Raw genomic sequence first — 19,357 nt, 5'->3', positions numbered from 1 at the left:
GGAGAGTAGGGGGGACGGGGGTGACGAGGGGGTGTCAGAGGGGCAGGGTGCAGCTAGATAGATAGCTGTCGGATTAGCTTACTGCCCTCAGAGCACGTCTTTGTGAGGGTGACTGATTGGAGGGGAATATGTGGGGCTGCAGGGGAGGGGGGCCCTTCTTGTGACTCACTGGCCACAGGTGTCAATCAAAGGCTGGCCCAGCTGCCAGAGGAATGTGGTAAACAAGGCTGTGTGGTCTCAGAAACCGTGGAGCAGGCATGGCATACCTACCTGCGGTCAGCACAACAATGTGACACAAATCTGCACTATACGCCGCGGTATGGGTAACACCTGGGGTTGCAAAAAGGCGGATAATGCACCCCTATCTGTCTGTGTTGTAACTGTATGCCGGCCGGGCGCTCATGCCTCGGGGCGGCACGGGCAGAGGTTATTGTTCCGTCGTCTAACAGTGAACCTTTCATCCCTCTCGGGTTCCGCTTTGCAGCACTTTTTCGTTTTGCAGAGAGCCTTGTTCAGGTTTCTGCATGGCTGCTGTACAGGACTGTCTGCAACAGAGTCAAATGGTAATTCTCCTTTAACCATGTGTTCTCAGCCACGTCACGTGTGGGCTTTACATGTAACACATCAGGACAGTGTAGGTGCCAATAAGTAATTGTTACCCATGCGCACTCAAACGTATGTTTGTTTGTTCATTTTCACTTACAAGAATATTTAAAAGTGTCAATAAAATGTGCAGGAGAATGCCTAAAAACCCTCCAGGAGCTTGAGAAGTGGCATTCTCCAGGAATCATTTTACTTTGCCAAACTGCATTTAGTGATTTCTTATATAAATCTTTTTTATTGGATTTAGTGAAGTTCTTGTTTAACTCAACTCGCATATTTATTGTTCAGAATGGGGAAATGTGTATTATAAGCCTCAACAATGAAAGAATACAAGGGTAAAAACGTCAAGGAAAAACAAGGGTGGATAAAGCATAATACAATCACACATCACTGCATCATGCTCCATAACTTCCAGTGCACACTGTGGCTGAGGGAAACACACTGCAAGTAAACAATGTAAAGGCCAAGAAGACAGTGAGTATAAACCATAGATGTGGTCTAAGAAAAGTATGAGTGCTCTGTGTTTGTGACACTCCTGCTGTCTGTGTGACTGTTGTAAACAAAGCTGATTGTCTGCTTCCCTGCATGTCCTGTAGGCCTACATGCATACATGTGACACTGCCACATAAATGTGTGAAGAAATGTATTGAAAGAAAATGAAACATAGCATACTAAGTGACAAGGGAATATATTGGTTAAACTATGGTTGAATATGTTTAACCCCGAAATGTAGTTTACAGAAAATATGTTTTGTTATATGTCATACGGTAATTATGTCATACATTTCTGTTGACAAGGTTTGATCATAGGGGGAGCTGTGGGGGAAAAGCATGTTTGCAATAGTTCCAGGAAGTCAGGAAGTGAGGTACCAGGAACAGCTATAAAAGTACAGGAAGTGAGGCGGCCGGGGCTTGCATTTTAGGTATCAAAAAGAGTGTTTGGTGGTGGTTTGTCAAAGGGATTTTGATTTGATTTATTTATTAGATCCCCATTAGCTTACTGTGAGTCACAGCAGCTATTCTTCCTGGGTCTTTTAAGGCCAATACTAAACCATAATCAGAAATTGATAACCCACAGAGTAGAGGGGCCAGAAAACGGGGAGATCTGGAAGAACAAAGGTTTGGTCAAGGTCCATTTCTGAGGGTTTAGCTCTGAATCCCTTCAGAGCTTTTGGACAAAGGGGAACCTGCTGTGGCCTCCTGACTTGAAGGTTGGGTGAGGAATATATATTTTTTTCCTTTTTATTTGATGACTTTTATATTACCTAATTTTTGGAAAATAGAAGATCTACAATGTTTGGTTTGATTACTTTTTTATACTTGAAAAGACATTGAAAGGAACTTTATATGTTGCAGCAAAAATCGATCTTGATTGTTCGATTGAATTGAATTATTATTTAGTTAGATAAAAAAATATTTCAATTTAATTTAAAAAGCAACAGTTTTATGTTTTCATTTTGGTCTGACTGCAATTCAGTTTGGTTACATTTAAATAATTACTGACACTGACACAGGTACAGGATAACTCAGACATACAAGTTTACGGTTCTGATTGTTAGATAATGTATAGTATATGCATGCATGTTGTGGTCTTTGTTCCATTTGTGCTGTTGTGTCAACAATCTGTTTCCCTCCCTTCTATTTGGGAGACACTTATCTAATGCAGTGTTTCCCAAACTGTGGGTCTCACTCAACAGTAAAACAGTAAACAAACCAACACACAGTTTAAGTGTACACTTGAGTTGACACTAAACGCATGTTTTAAAGAGTGAAAGAAGTAAAATGAGGCTTTAAAACTGAGCTTTCCCTGTGGCATTAAAGCAACACTACTGTATGTAGTTTGGGGTGTCAGTGGCCACTTTGGACACAAATGACATGGCAGCCAACTTCAGTACCCAAGAGTTTCTGCAAGCATGTCCGGCAAGGCCATCCTCCAGTCTTTGCTTTGACTGGCAATTGAACTTTGTCTCTCCTATACAAAGTAATACAGTCAAGACCCTAGCAGACCCCCCCCCCCCCCCCCCCCCACACACACACACACAAGTAAAGTACAAAATATCACAAAAGTGATCTTTATAGTCATGTAATCACGCCGGTGACACATGTAATGTATGCCATTCATTTTTTTTAAACACAGCATGCATTAATCTTTACAACATTACTAAGCATTATGAATATACTGTTACGTCACAAACGATCATATCCTGGTGGAGACATGTGTCCTGACTCCCGAGGTGCACTTTTTCTAGTTTCCTCTGCTCTTGACCCAAAGTCCTTTCTCGGCACATGCAAGTCGCAGAAGACACAGACCTGCAATTTGATGAATAATGGTGCTTTGATTCCCCACTCAGCACTATCTAATCTCTTTCAAGCATTTCAAACACTTCAGCCTGCCAATGTTGGACTAACATTGTATATACCACAACAGTTGAGCCCACACCACTAAGTACCTCATGTGAAGGGTGTTGCTAGATCAATACACCAGTACAGTGCTGGCAGATGCCAAGGCAGCTTGTCTTCTTCTACTATCAGCAATGAGGAGATGATTGAGGAGAATCATAATGCCAGCTGGCGAGGAGTCCTGTTACGTTTGCAAAAATATACTGTATCGTCGCTTGTCGGGTGTTACTTTTCAGACTAATGGAAAAAGGAACCTGTGTTGATCGCAATGTGTTGTGAACTTGTAGATCAGCTATTTTTTCTACTTTCTAAAAAAACGTTTTCGAAAAAAACTTTCAGTACAGGGTCACACCACAACTGCCACAATGGGTCATGCAGTGCCACTGTCTTGGAGATCTACATTTTTCAGCCCTGCAAGCAAGGCATAGATTGCACTGCTAACTCAGACACGCTGAACGTCTTCCCAGAGTGGTGATCTGTGAAAACGCAGCACTAATAGCAGCTGACGGTTGAGTCAGTACCTAATGTGCATTTCAAAGAACCAGCTGCTCAGCTTTACTGTATTGTCAGCGACTGTACCCTGCAGACAATACACCACCGTGATATCCATGACACATCAAATGCACGGCTCTTTGCTTTGAATGTTTAAAATATCTACGTATTAGATCGCATATGAGTGCCATCTGGATTAAAAAATATATATTTTGTAGAATTTTGATTATGGGCACATTTTCCCCATGCATTTTTCTCATAGACATTTCAAAAAGTATTTATTTAAAGATCAAACGCAATTCTTTGGGCCGAACAAATAATTAGAAAGAAGAAAAAAAGTGCAGGTTACAACACTTCTTTTTGTGGTTTTTCTTCTTCGTAATTATTTGTTCGGCCCAAAATATTGTGTTTGTTGTCATGATTTGTCACGAACTGAGTTGGCTTTGTTTGAGGCTTACAGATAAATAAATACTTTTTGAAATGTCTATTTCCTGGGCCTGTAGTCGTCATGAAAGGGGGCGGGACTGCAACGCTCTATATCTATTATATTTCTGCCAGGGTTACATATGGGATATGGAATGCTTGTACAGTTGATAACTACAGTAAGATAGAGGTCATATGGAAATATATGTTTTGTATGTACAAATACTGATAATTACCCATCAACAGTATAACTACTTACGTTCAATCATGAAAGTAGTTTTTTTTGAAGTGTTGTTTAATTGTTTCCACCAGGCCGAAGGCATGGGGAGAGAGTATGTTTTCCACTACGTCCGTGTGTGTGTGCATCCGTCTGTCTGTTAACAGCTAATCTCCGGCACCCGGTCGATGCCAAATTTTGCACACACACTCCCTGGATGCTAATGCCTGGATGAACCTCTGCCCCAAATTCTTTGATATTACTCCTCCAGATTCTGTCAAAAAATCCCGCAAATTGTAACACACTATCTCTATACTCATCTGTCCAATATTTCATATTCCATCCTAATTGGCTAACATTGGCTTTCAAAGTTTGCAGGATTGGCCCGTTTTGAACAAAAAGCCTCAAATCATGAAGGCAGCGTGCAATTTACGTGAAATCTTTCGCAGACTTTCCTACTAGGCTGAGGAATATAGACCGATTCAGAAACGGGTCGCAGGCAACGTATTTCCTGTAGGCGGAGACGACATATCTGCGGTTTAAACCTGCACCTCTTCTACTACAGTGAATGGAAAAGTGACTGATGCCTCTAGCCTGGAACTCACCTATGCTTTTTATGGCATAGGCAGCTCCTGGCAGGATCCGCCGGGAGAAACTATGCGCAGCTGCGCGACATGAGACTAATTACTTAGAGCGACAGAGAGAGAGAGGAGTGTGTGTGTGTGTGTGTACATGTGTGCGAGTGTGTGTCAATTTAACAAAGGTGCAGACGATCAGACATCAGCAGAGATTGAGCAATGTTTGCGCTACTCTATGCCATATTGAAGTGGACTCAGACCCAGACTTTTTTTTTCTCCCTGGAAATAAAAACGTCTGGGTTTCCGAGGCTAGTCTGCCTCAAACGTTACTCTTTTACCTGCTTTTTACTAACACTAACATTACAAAGATGCCCAGAACATCGGGATGAACCCGTGTAGTTTATGACTGCTCCAACAGTAGTGGCGACATAAAAAAAGAAAAACGGAAAGTCAAAATATCTACCGCGGTGGCTGAGACTATACTTTAATGCTTAGTATGAGGTATAAAGTACAGCAGCCATGTGTTCCTAAAAGAGAAAGATTGGGTATTGGGTAAGACTGATGTTATGTATCTTTCAGGACCTTTCTCTGCTTTGTCTCAACCATTACTATATGGCTCTGGTCTCTTCTGTTTATTTATTTATTTTTATGTTGCCACTACTGTTGGAGCAGCCATACACTACACGGGTTCATCCCGATGTTCTGGGCATCTTTGTAATGTTAGTGTTAGTAAAAAGCAGGTAAAAGAGTAACGTTTGAGGCAGACTAACATCAGTCACTTTGCCATTCTTTTCCATTATCTAGTTTGCTTTGTAGTAGCCTATGCAATTCTCTGCTCCTCAATCATTGGACATGGTCTTGTTTGTGTTTACTTTTTGGACACTCTTCTGTTGTTTCATGTTGGTTGTGTGTAGTTGTGTTACTTGTTAGTTTATGTAGCTAGTGTTTATTTAGTGTTTAGGTCTTGTAGTTATGTTAGTCTGTAATTCCCCATATCTTAATTTGTAGTAGTGTTCTTTTGCTTCTTCTCTGCATGCCCTTGCACGCATTACTTTTCCACCGGGACACGCTGTGGGGAGTTTGGAAGCACTCATTTGAAATCACTCAACAGTCCTGCGTAGTGCGTACGACCTGTTTCTAATTTTCACAAAAGGCAGCAGGATGTTGCGTTATTGAAAACGAGCGCTTCCAAACTGACACATAATAATCACCTGCACGGAAGTAGCTCATAACATGTCTATGGTGGATTTTTATAAAACAAAAACTGCAGATATAAAGAGCATTATTCAATGTCTACATACAGCTGCAATGTTGGTGATAACATTGTTAAATACAGTCAGGAATTTTCTGTTTGGATGTCAAGGGCAGAAAGTATTTTTTTCCCGCATAACTTCTGGGTATAATGATGTCACACGCCTCTCTCCACACATATAAAGTTAAATGCTCTCCACCCTGATTATTTAACCCTATAGTCTCCTGTCCTGCTTGCCCCAGCAATACCTGTGTTGATTGTCAGTTGATTCACCTGTGTCGTGTTAGTTCCTGTGTCTTTTTTAACTCCCCTATGTTGTCGATAGATTGCATGTGTTTGAGTGTTTAGCCTTTTGTGCTTGGTTATGTTTTGGCCTGCGCCGTTTCTTCTGAACCTTAGTTTATTGTCTTAGTGCAAAGATTTGGTACGTATACCATGTTTTGGATGACCTTTGTTAATAAAACCATTGAGATCAACTGTTTGGCCCCAGTCTTCTGCATTATGTAAACTTGCTCTTTCACACATGTCTCTGTCCGCCAGCACTCCCTGAGATTTATACAAAGAAAACAATTAGCGTTTGTTGCATTTGGACATAATGGCTGATGCTTAATTATTCATGTATGTCCCTCAGAAGAGGCTGGTACATTGGAGCAGTGTACATTTGGTGGAGTGAATATAATTTATTTAGCAGAAGCAATTTTCGCCCTCCCTGGGGTACTACTGTGATTACCGTCTTAATCAAAAATGGCTCCACTCAATCTTTAGCTACAGTATTGTGTGTGCGGTTTGTGAAATAATCTGTCAGTCACAATAGAGCCACTATTGTGACAGCTGCTTATGGCATGTGGATCTTCTAGTGTGGTGAAGTGACACAATTTTTTTGTTAAACATGATAACAGACTCACATAATACCACAGTTTATTATTACAAGGGCCTGTGATTCTGTGCGCACTTCTTTTTTTGGCGAACTGTACATAATAACCCTTGAAGATGATAATCCAAGAAACATGGAAACCCAAGAAATGGAGAGTAGCCTAAGGCTATTTTGACTACATGCAAATCAATAACAAAATGAGCAGACTGTACAGGCCTAGAGGTGGTTAGTGCTTTGTCCTGAGGCTAGCTTGGGGTCAGCGGCTTTTTTCCTTTCCTTTTTTGACCCTTGTGGGATTATTCTTGCAGAGGGGGGGGGGGGGGGGGGGGGAGGCTCAACCATTAATTGGCCTAAGCCTTCTCATTCCCTCACCATAGATGAGTACATACCAGAGTCATACGAGGCCAGCCATGATGGGGTGGTCAGATAGTATATTCCCACAGAGCACCGCACAGGCAGGTGGTAAGGTTATGTTTCGGGCCGACTCACTAAAAATAAGAGTCAATGAGCTTCCATGCACCAGCAGACAAGTTGTCTGGTTAGAAACGCTGGGCAGATGACTACGGGACTTGAACAGGGATTTCACAGGTGTGTTTTTCACAGGTGTGTATGTGTGTGTGTGTTGTTTCGACAGTTCAAGCCCTCAGCGGCAGAATGGTTTTGTATGTGTGGGAAACTGGTGTGCTGTAAAAATAATAATGATATTAATAAGATGTATTTAGGCCAACATGTGAAGTGTGGGGCAGATTTGACGAAGAATATAGGCTAGTATAGTCGAAGAAGTTACAAACCACTTCCTGTGGCAATTCCACACCTTTGACGTGGCCCACACGAGCATGGTTCCTTCCTCGGGTTGAGTACATACAGAGTGACGTAGATGGTGTGCTGTGACTGGCCAGTCTCTGTGATTGACAGCCTATACCTAAACCTAACCCTAACCTTAACCTCAGTAAAACTATACCTAAACCTAACCTCAGTAAACTATACCTAAACCTAACCTCAGTAAAACTAAACGCAGTGGCTGGGGGCGTTTCCATTTCCAAGAACCCGGAAGAAAGACGGAATCCGCGGAAGATACCCTTTTTGCGTGGCCCACCTGTTTCCTATTCCGGTTTGGTTCCCATAGCTTCGTTTGTTTGGTTCCGCAGCAGATTTGACCTGGACACACATGTGAAGGTGTCATATGCAGAGTTGGGGTCCGTTACTCATAAAAGTAAGGCACTACATATTACATATTACTTTTGAAAAAAGTAATGCCTTACATTACTTTATTACTCCCTGTAGAAAGTAACTAGTTACATTACTCGTTACATTACTTTTGCGTTACTGACTTGCGTTAATCGCATGTCACATTGTCACATAATTTACCACTTAACAAATCTTTATAATCCTAACAAGGAGGACATACACAACATCTTTCTTTATGCTCTTTACCAGGTTGTGGAGGAATATAACAAAATGGGCCTTTCCAAAACGGTCTAGTGCAGTGGTTCTCTTGACCTTGTAAAACTTTTTCTATGCAAACTTCTAATCAATTCTTCAATCAATCAAATCAAATATATTCAAATAAAAATAATGAGACTGAGAGAAATCAGTAGCCTATATGTTCACAGTGCTTTAGGATCCCTTTCTTTATGATGTGGAGTTCCCTGCTCCATGCTCATTAAATGTAGTTTTTCATGTCGGCATATTTGGTTTATTCATCTCTGCTAATTATTAACTATTAACTAACTAGTGATTGTGACTCTGAGAGCACATACATTCTACAACAAACAAGACCCTCCCAGCTGGCAGTGTTGCCAGGTTTTGGAAGAGAAACAAGCAGCCATGTCTATGAAAACAAGCCCAAAAGAAGCCTGACTAGGCTATTATAATACAAGCCCAAAGTCGCTTATAATAAGCGGACTGCTCCGTCTCTGTGACAGTGGGGGTGACAGTGAGAGAGACGCTGTGAGCACTGAGCAGTGCTGCTGCGGAGATTTTAATACCGAAACGACGTAAATCTGACATGTTCTAGTCCGCGACTCCAGCGCACCATTACTGTTCATGTTCAACTCATCTCCGTTGTGTGCATTAGTCCAAAGCAACACTGCTGAAAGCAGCCACATGACGCAATTAAGTAACGAGTAACTGCAGCAATAAAGCGACCAGTAACTGTAGTGTGATTATCAATTTTGGAGGAGTAGTGTCGTTATATTACTCGCTACCGACCAAAGTAGTGTCGTTACAGTAACGAGATTTTCCGTTACTCGTTACACCCAACTCTGGTCATATGTGTTTAACATGTTTAAAATGTAAAGTTGTGTGTCTAACACGAATGTATCAAACAACTACATTTCTAGATTATTAGCTTACCCAGTAGATGAACGAACATGAACTCGAGGAGCACATTGCTATGCAAAAGGAAAGAAGACATGAACTCTATATTCAGTTTTTAATATAAAATTAAAAATCTGACTATGCTTTTTTATGATGATCACTGTTGTTTTTAGGACTTAAAAAAAACAAACAGAGTTTGTTTGTGGCACTTCATATTTTATTCTTGGATTGGTCTTTTTAACTAGGAGGAACATAATTTATTTTTTTGTTTCTAAGGGAGTTGGAAAACAAAATCTTATGTCAAAAATGTCTTATTTGGTTGGTATACATTACTCAGTACATATTGTATACTGTAGAAGCCCACTTAAATACAGAAACTATCAACATATATACTTTATAGAGTCCTAGTGCTGAAGAAGGGTATACTGCAAAGTGTAAATGCAAAGCATGCTATTTGTGGCAGCATGCTCCTTCCAGGAAAAAGGTATTGGATAAATAAGACAATTCAAACAGACCTTGTGCAGGACTGTTGGTGTTGCTTATTATACGTTGGGTCTTCTTACAGGAAAGAAAACTGTAATTTTCACTTAACCGTGCAGTGCCTATGTTCTTCCTCACTTCCTCTGTTACCAGTACTAGTCCTTACCCGTTCTGAATATATGAACAGCAAATGATGTTCAGTGTGGTGTCGAAACAGTGCGTGTGTTCACGTTAAGTGTGTCGAAACAGCGTGTGTGTTCACGTTAACATGCCCCGTCCGAGTAGTTTTAACCGTGTGGGTGTGTTACGCGGAAAAGTGTGTCCCAGTATTAATCTGTGTCCGTCCCAACATGCATTTCACTGGTGACCCGGAAGCCGTCCCAACATGCGTTTCACTGGTGACCCGGAATAGGACAGACACACCGATCGCCGAATTTAGTAATGATGATCACTGTACTGTATACATTCCTTAGAACTGCCCATGGGCTTTTTTGTGGCATTTCACATTAGTTCATGTGAATGTTAATCCAAAACAAATACTTCACTCCTGTTGTATTTAGGATGTGTGAATGAGAATGAATATACACCACATTTCAAATGATAGTCTTTAGATATTGAAATATAAACGTGTCACTCAAGACCTTGACAAATGGGTCACGGCGATTCCATTAGCAGCATTCCTGGATGCATGCCAGCATATCCTTGGACGCACTGGGGTGTCCAGTGACCCTCAGGATTCCTTGACGGGGTTCCAAATGTTCTGTAACTCGACTGATTGTACAAATGGAACCAAAAGGACCCAAGTTTTAGAACCGATGCCGTATCTGAAAGCTTCCCTTTAGTCTTTACTATGAAGTAACCATGCCCTGCCTAGATGTTCTGGATCAGTGGGCCAATGCTGAGAGAAGCAGACTGTGGATAGTCTTCTGCTCAGCAAGTCGTTAACCCACCTGAGGCCGATATCAGTGGTTCTCAAACCTTTTCATGTATTCGTCCGGACCCCAATCTCTAAATATTTTTTTCCCATAGAACCAAGCATGGGATTTGAGTTCAAATGTTTGCTTTAAAGATTTTCAATTTTTTCTTGTGTTTAAGAGGTGAGGTACTTCATTAGACCCCTTGGTGTGGTTGTTATGTGCAATGATGTCTTCCCTTTGTATTTATGGTTTCGAAACCTTGACAGTCAAACGTGCCAATGAAAAAAACACTGGTATAGTGACATCACACTATCAGCCCCTCCCCCTGTATCATACAACTACAGCTGTGGATGCAGCTTCAGTTCAGATGGATCCCCACCCATCACCACCCACCAGGTAAACCAGGCATACTTAATTAACTGGTGGGCGTGCCCACATAAAAGATTTGCACACAATTTTGTTCATGATTTTTCAAAAATAGCGGACAACAAGCTCGTAGTGTGGCACGAAGTGACAAGCTAATGAAGCTATGAGCTTGTATATCTGCTATTTTTTAATAGCCAAAGAATAAAATAATGCTTTTTAGCTCAAATATATCTCGTTTTAACGGGTTAACTGCATTCACTTTGTCTCAGGTCTGAAATTAGCCCCTTATTAAACAGCTATAATGAAGACCAGCAGGTATCCGGGTCGCTAAGACAGTTTCTTGAGATGATGTATGGTGTCTTGGCACACTTCTTATGGGGGCCTTAATGTAGCACTTTACTTAATATGGTCTCTGGGGTTGAGAACCTCAAAGCAATGTATCCGGATCCTGTAAAAGAGCCTTAATTTGGTATAATACTGTATGTGTGTGTCCATATGTAATATGGAGAAAAGATTATGATCAGCTGATCAGGAAATTAGTGCCAAAAAAAGGACATTTCTATCATTATCATTATTTGAAATAGTAGTACACTGAAATCAAGGACATTGGAAATTTATATTTAATTTATGTGTCTGGATTCTCGTAAAGATATCTTTAAGCCATTACTGGAGTGTATAATGTGCTGTCACCCAGGTCACTCAAATGCCCTATTCCCGCTAAACGAGGTGAAATGGATTAGGATTAAAGCTCCCTAGTGGCCAAATGATTGAGCCTGGCAGCCATACAAGCATTAAAGTTGATGTTCCATGACAGAGAGAAGCCATGTATTTCTGTTGTATATTGGACAGTGAAAGGGAAGGCGCGGAGACATGCAGTACAGTGTGTGGGTGACTGATGTCAAATAACTTTTTGATCAATGAAAAAGTTCAAATTAAATTAACGTTTCTTTTGTTATTTTGTCCAATCTGGATATACTTCAGCCGGTATACTTCAGCCGACAAATAACAGGCCTCTTTAGTAGCGTGAATGAATTTCCTCATCATGATCTGCCAGCATTACTGAGCGTAAAAAGAACTCCCATGATGAAACCTTATGCCTCAGACCTGCTGTAATAGAGCAAGACGTTTGAGGCTGAAATAATTCAAACATAATTTACTACAATAACTGATTATTTATTACAATAAAAGTGTAATGATTATTATAATTATTTAAGACCGATAGTGGCAAATATCCATACCGATATGTGGCCGATACATTGGTGCGTCCCTCCTAGTGTGATCAGTTTTCTTTGACGGGTGGCTGGTATCTCCCTTAGAGATAGGGTGAGAGAGACTCGGAGTAGAGTCTGGAAAGGAGCCAGCTTAGGTGGTTCGGGCATCTGGTTAGGATGCCTCTCGGGCGTCTCCCTAGGGAGGTCCTCGAGGCACGTCCCACTGGGAGGAGACCCCGGGGCAGACCAAGGCGCAGTTGGAGGCCTGACTGGCCTCGGAACGTCTCGGGATCCCCCAGGAGGAAGTCACTAATGTTGCTCTGGAGAGGGAAGTCTGGAGCTCTCTGGTGGAGCTGTTGCCCCTGCCATGTATAGGCTATTATATCCCCACCACCGCCCTGTAAAGACTTAGTCGTTGGGAGTGGGTGATGGAGATAAGGTGAAATGTCAGGCTGTGCTATGCCTATATTAATGAGCTCCTGCAGTCATGATCCGGTCCAAAATGGTCACATCGGGGAGAAAACGTGGAGCTGTCGGATGGGAACCTCATACTGTATGTTCAAAACTGTACTAGCTTTTCAGGATTCAAATTCAAACAGAACACGTCGCAAGCTGGTGGATCAGCTACTTTTGATGCTTTTGTGTGTGCACTGTAGTATGATCAGGCAGGGCATTAATGACAAAACCAGCTCAAAGTGCTTTACAGAGCAATAAAGAAAAAAGCAAAAGCATACAACGACATTAAAATAATATCAAGAAAGGCAGTGAACTATGACCAAAGGCTGTCAAACTGCCCCTCCAACCCCAGACACAAACACATGCACGCACGCACGCACGCACGCCTGTTTAGTTCCAACCTTGAGAACACAGCTCAGCTTCAGAGGGAGGAAGGAGTGAGGGTCGTTATCGTTTCTGGCAGCCCTCCCGTGTCAACCTGACGGCCCTCCTCCATATTCATCAGGGTGATTATGTGCTGACCAGCGTCTGCCTCTAATCCCAACGCTGATGTATGCCCACCAGGCACAGCAACGCCATCGCAAGGGGCCGCCAGCAAAACTGACACCTCGGCCAATTAGGTGTCTCCGAGGTGAGGGAGCTATAGAGCAAGGAGGCAGAGGAGAGCGAGAGAAGGAGACGAGGGGTGTGTGTGTGTGTGTGTGTGTGTGTGTGCGCAGAGAAGGAAAGGAAACAGAAAGATGCATGAAGTGATGAAGATGGAGTTAATAAAAATGGGGCGACTGTGGCTCAAGAGGTGTCCCAATGTGCTGGTTGGTACCTTGCATGGCTTCCGCCGCAATCGGTGTATGAATGTGTGTGTGAATGGGTGAATGGGAAAGTGTGGGAAAGTCCTTATCAGATTGTGGTTGCAATTTGAAGCAGACCTGATTTGACTTGAGCTACTCATTGTAAATGTTAATAGGATAGGCTTGGATGGATCAAACTTCACCCCAACAAGAAGAATTACACACATTGCATTAAAGCTTTATCTTGTACTTACTCAAGCTTACCTCAAGATTCTAAAGCTGTCGTTGTGGAAGGGGAAATTGTGTCTTCGATATTGAACGCACCAATTTATGTTGGATGCTAGCTGGATATGTCTAAGAATGGCTGAACCCAATTCTTTCTGAGTTTTGTACAACATGGGGATTGAAAAAAGAATTCCACAGATCATGCTATTGCATTCAAATTTTAGCATTTTGACAGTGTGACTCTGCTTACAGCCTGTTCGCAGTGGGAGAATAATAGATTAGACATTGTAGCAGAAATAACAAAACACACTTACAACCAGTTTAGTACAACTCAAATAAAAGCCTGCAATAATATACTGTGTAAGATAGATTAGTGCTCCCGATGTGCTAGTTGGTGCCTTGCATGGTTTCCGCTGCCATCGGTGTATGAATGTGTGTGTGAATGGGTGAATGTAATGCACAATCTCTGTAAAGCGCCTTGGATAAAGGCGCTATATAAATGCACCATTTACCATTTATATTGCAAAACCAATGTTAATTTAACCCATCATTTGGTTCCATTTGTACACCCTCAGAGTTGCAGTCCCATAAGGGTCCATTTGGTTCCTAACTATCAGTTAGCTGAGGACCCCCTGGAACTCCATCAAGGACCCCTACATGGGGGTCCCTGGAGCCCACGTTGGGAACCACTGAGATATATGTTATATATTCGTTGTGTCAGACACTAAAGTACATGTCCATGTTCGTTACGCCCTCCATGGTCAACGCCTGTGTGTGCGTGTGTATGTGGATGTGGTGCTGCTGGTTAAAATGGCTCCTGACTTAATATGCATGATATGAATCAAGATATTGATCCCGACAGTAATTTCTTTCTGAATTTAAATAACAACTGCTGTTACTACTCAGAGGACCAGTTTAAAAAAGAAATAAAGCTAGATCACTGCATATCAATCATACACTTCAATAGCAGGAGTCTATACGCTAACTTTACAAGTATTAAGGAATACCTGAGACAATTCAGCACACCATTCAATGTAATTGCAATTTCTGAAACATGGCTTAGCCTGGAGAGGGGGGTGGATTTTGAGATGGAGGGTTACGATTTCAATTTTGTTAATAGAATAAACAGGGATAGAGGGGGGACAGCTCTTTATGTAGACAGTAGACTTAAATATAAGATTGTAGACAGCATGACTACTGCTATTGATGATGTATGTGAATGTGTCACCGTAGAGATCTGCATGGAAAAAAGAAAAAACATCACAATCAGCTGCATTTATAGAGCTCCTGATAACAATGTCGAAACCTTCAATAACCTCATGGAAGGGATGTTCGCAAAGATTGAGCAGAAGGTCGCTTATATTTGTGGGGATTTTAATCTTGACCTTTTGAACCCTAATAACAATAGATTAATTGATGAATTTAAGGCTGTAATGTATAGCATGAGTTTATATCCTATCATAACGAAGCCAACCAGAATCACATCTAATTCTGCAACCTTAATTGACAATATATTTACTAACAATATGGAGAATAATATAGTGAGCGGCATACTTATAAATGACATCAGTGACCATCTGCCGGTCTTTGCGATCTATGACTGTAATTACAACTTTGTTAAAAATGATCATACAACAACGTTATACAGGAGAGTGAGGACAGAGGAAGCTCTTAATGCATTCAAGAGAGACTTAACATCTCAAGACTGGAAAAATACTTTGGAAGCTGAAGAGGTTGATATAGCATATGACAAGTTCCTAGAAATATTCCTATTATTATATGATAAAAACTGTCCATTACTCGAATATAAAAAAATAAATAATACTGTTGACAAGCCATGGATGACAAGGGGACTGGCCAATGCCTGTAAAAAAAAAAAAAAAACTATATAGAGACTTTATGAAACATAGAACCATTGACAAAGAAACTAAATATAAAATATATAAAAATAAATTAGTGGATATTATTAGGAGAGGTAAGAAAGAATATTTGAATAAACTATTTGACAAAAATAAAAATAACATCAAAGGTACATGGAAAATATTAAACACTATTATCAGGAACAGAACTAACTCTAATTATACAGACCAATTTATTGATAATGACAGGACAATCAATAATATGCATGAGGTGGTAGATGAATTCAATAAATTCTTTGTGAGTGTGGGTCCTGACTTGGCAGCGGAAATAACTCCACCCCCTCCGGGGGGTGGTGTTGATCAACTGTCAGATGAAAGGAACCCTGCCACAATTTTTTTACAAAGTACCAACAAAGAAGAAATACTTGACATTGTTCACAAGTTAAACAATAAAACTTCTACTGATGTCGATGGTATTGATATGTTAGTTCTAAAAAATGTTATTAGTGCTGTGGCTGACCCCTTAACATACATCTGTAATTTATCACTTAAGACAGGCTTCTTCCCCAGTCAAATGAAAACAGCTAAGGTGATCCCAATACACAAAGCTGGTGATAAACATCTCTTCACAAATTACCGGCCTATCTCCCTTCTGTCACAGTTCTCAAAAATCCTGGAAAAAATATTCTCTATAAGGTTAGACAGTTTTATAGATAAACATAATTTATTAATGGATAGCCAATATGGATTTAGATCTGGACGGTCAACAACAATGGCATTGATGGAGTTAACCGAAGAATTGACTTCATCAATTGACAATAACAAATATGCACTAGGTATGTTTATAGACTTAAAAAAGGCATTCGACACAATAAACCATGAAATATTATTACATAAACTGGAACGATATGGGATTAGAGGGGTAGGGTTTAATTGGATTAAAAGCTACATCACAAACAGACAACAGTATGTTCAGATGGGCGAATATAAGTCAAGCAGCTCACCCATCACCTGTGGGGTACCGCAGGGCTCTATTTTAGGTCCTAAACTATTTATATTATATATTAATGACATTTGCAGAGTTTCAAACATTCTACAGTATGTTGTTTTTGCCGACGACACCAACATCTTTTGTGCTGGGGAGAACCTCCAACAACTATTGGAGGTTGTCTCTGCAGAGCTAGAGAAACTGAAAATGTGGTTTGACACTAATAAATTATCACTCAATCTGAAAAAAACTAAATTCATGATCTTTGGAAATAAAAGAATACATTCTAACACATTAGTTGAATTAAAGATTAATAATGTAAAATTGGAAAGAGTTTATGAGAACACCTTTTTAGGAGTAATAATTGACCACAAATTCACTTGGAAACCCCATATAAAGTATATCCGGTCCAAAATAGCAAGAAGTGTTGGTGTTCTTGGCAAAGCAAGGTATTTATTAAATTATAAGTCACTACTCACATTATATAATACGCTAATATTACCATATCTATCCTATTGTGTGGAGGTCTGGGGAAATAATTACAAAGGAAACCTCCAGCCACTTGTCATCATACAAAAGAGAGCCATAAGATTAGTGCATAAGGTAGGGTATTATGATCATACTAATGAACTGTTTTTAAGGTCAAATACATTGAAGTTTATTGATTTAGTTGAACATAAAACAGCTCTTATTATGTATAAAGTAAGAAATAGACTAATTCCTAAAACTATCCTGTCATACTTCAAGGATAGTATAGGGAAGGGGGGTATGAGTTAAGAGGAGACTTAAATTTCCAACAACCCAGTGCCAAGACCACTCGGAAGAGTATGTGTATCTCTGTCCGAGGGGTTAAGATCTGGAATGCCCTACCAGAGGAAGTCAAACACAGTAGTGACTTTTCAAAATTTAAAAAATTGCTCAAGCGAATCCTTTTGGACAAATACAGCATACTATAGGGAAATTATGTATAATGTTGACGTTATTGTATGATCAACTGATACTTCTTTCTTTCTTATTTTCTTTCTTTCTTTCTTTAAGTAATTAGTACTGTAATTATTAATAATTAATTAACTAATATTATTGTATATATGGTGTAGGGTGAAATTCTCGTTAATGTAATGAGTATTACGATTCATGTTCTGTAAGTAGGATAGGCATTTATAAGCTTTTAGCTTCTGCCTATTCCTTTTGATCATCTTCATGTTTTTTCGGTTTTTGTTCTGTTTTCAACGGCTTACATTCATTTTCTTTAAATATTGTATTTGAAACTGAAGGATGATCAAATAAACTAAACTAAACTAAACTAAAAGTGGGAGCGATTGGTGCAGGCAATGAGGAGCTACGGCTCTGACACTACGGCTCTGACACACAGACAGACAGACAGACAGACATTGTTAGAATTATAGTATGATGATGATATATATATATATATAGGCCTACTATTTTTCATTTGCTGCTTTCTTTCGTTTTAGTGATTTTCATGATTTTTTGACAGGGGTCAGGGGCATTCGAGCAAGTGGCTAAATATGAATTATTTTTTTACCAAATTTGATGTGATTTGATTTGATTCTTTATTATTATTTACTATAGTAAATAATTATTTACTATAGTAAATAATAGACACAAAAGATAACGAGATCTATTGAATGTGTGAAAATGAAAATAAAGCAAGAATGGATTACCAGGTACCAATTAATTACCAGCTGCTGCCTTATATCCCATGGCTGAGAGGTCGGCTAGACTAGAGGCAAAAAGTGTGTGGTTGCCTAGAGACAAGGCAGCCAATCAGGACGATAGGTTGTCACAGCCAATGAGAAACATAGATCTCAACTACAGCAAGTGGGCGTGAAGAGAGAGAGAGAGAGAGAACATTGCAGATGAGAACATTGACCAGCTGTGCTTACACATCAGTTGGTAAACAACACTCTTTTACTTTATCTACACAACAACCTAAAATATGAACCTTGGTTGAAAAAACGAAAGTTGTCCTTTAAAGTGCTTCCTAGTCTCAAAAGACTACATGCGTTAAATGGGTCGACGGTAGCCTGGTTAATAAACCAGACTAATATCGCAGCTTGGATTTCATTTCCAGGGGGGCGGGTTGAAACATTTTCTCTTTGACGCAATTGGTCAGAGCTACTGTCAGTCAAAGGTCTCAAGCATTGAAAGTCACTGTACCAAAGCCCGCCCATATTGCATACCGTGTCCCGATTGGCCGCCCCATTTCTCTGGTGTAGGAAATGGGCGTACAATTGAGCCTCTCCAGACCGTAATCCGCCAGCAGGCAATTTATTTTTGCCAACGGCTGATTCGGTCTGGTTTATTAACCAGGCTAGGTCGACGGTGCATGTATGAGTGACCAACAATTAAAAAACAAAAGCACACATTTGTTAAGGTGAGATTGGTGGCGGACAATTCTATTAGCCACTGGAATGTAATCAATGTCACATGCGCGATGCGTTAGTGGAGGTGCAAACAAGCAAGAATTTGGAGTATACTGTATACTAAGTAAGCAGGTCTCTATAGAGGCACAAGATTATAAGCATGAGAGAAAGTTACGTACATCGCGTCTTGATTTTATTTCAGTAAAAGATTTTCACGTAAATCGCAACATAACTTTAATCCCAGGATAACATGAAAATTAGGAAACTTTGAGCAAGATGTGAGATGTGCGTTGCAGCAGTGGAGGCCTCATTTTGCACCATCTGGGAGCCAGATTACACATCTTGTTTTTTCCATTGAATATTGCAGCATGTGAAGAAAAAAAGACATTGATCAGATACAGGAGGGCAGAAACAGACACACCGTGGTGTGATTGACAGACAGATGCTTCATTCTCAATCACAGACCCAATTCCCATTTTTCTGAGGGATAAGATGGGTGATGAGATGACCTTGATGTAGAGATATC

The sequence above is a fragment of the Protomyctophum parallelum genome (assembly GCF_964188405.1).
Source record: "Protomyctophum parallelum genome assembly, chromosome: 16".
Taxonomy (NCBI): domain Eukaryota; kingdom Metazoa; phylum Chordata; class Actinopteri; order Myctophiformes; family Myctophidae; genus Protomyctophum; species Protomyctophum parallelum.
The sequence above is the reverse complement of the archived record's forward strand: the minus strand, read 5'-3'. Positions refer to the sequence as shown.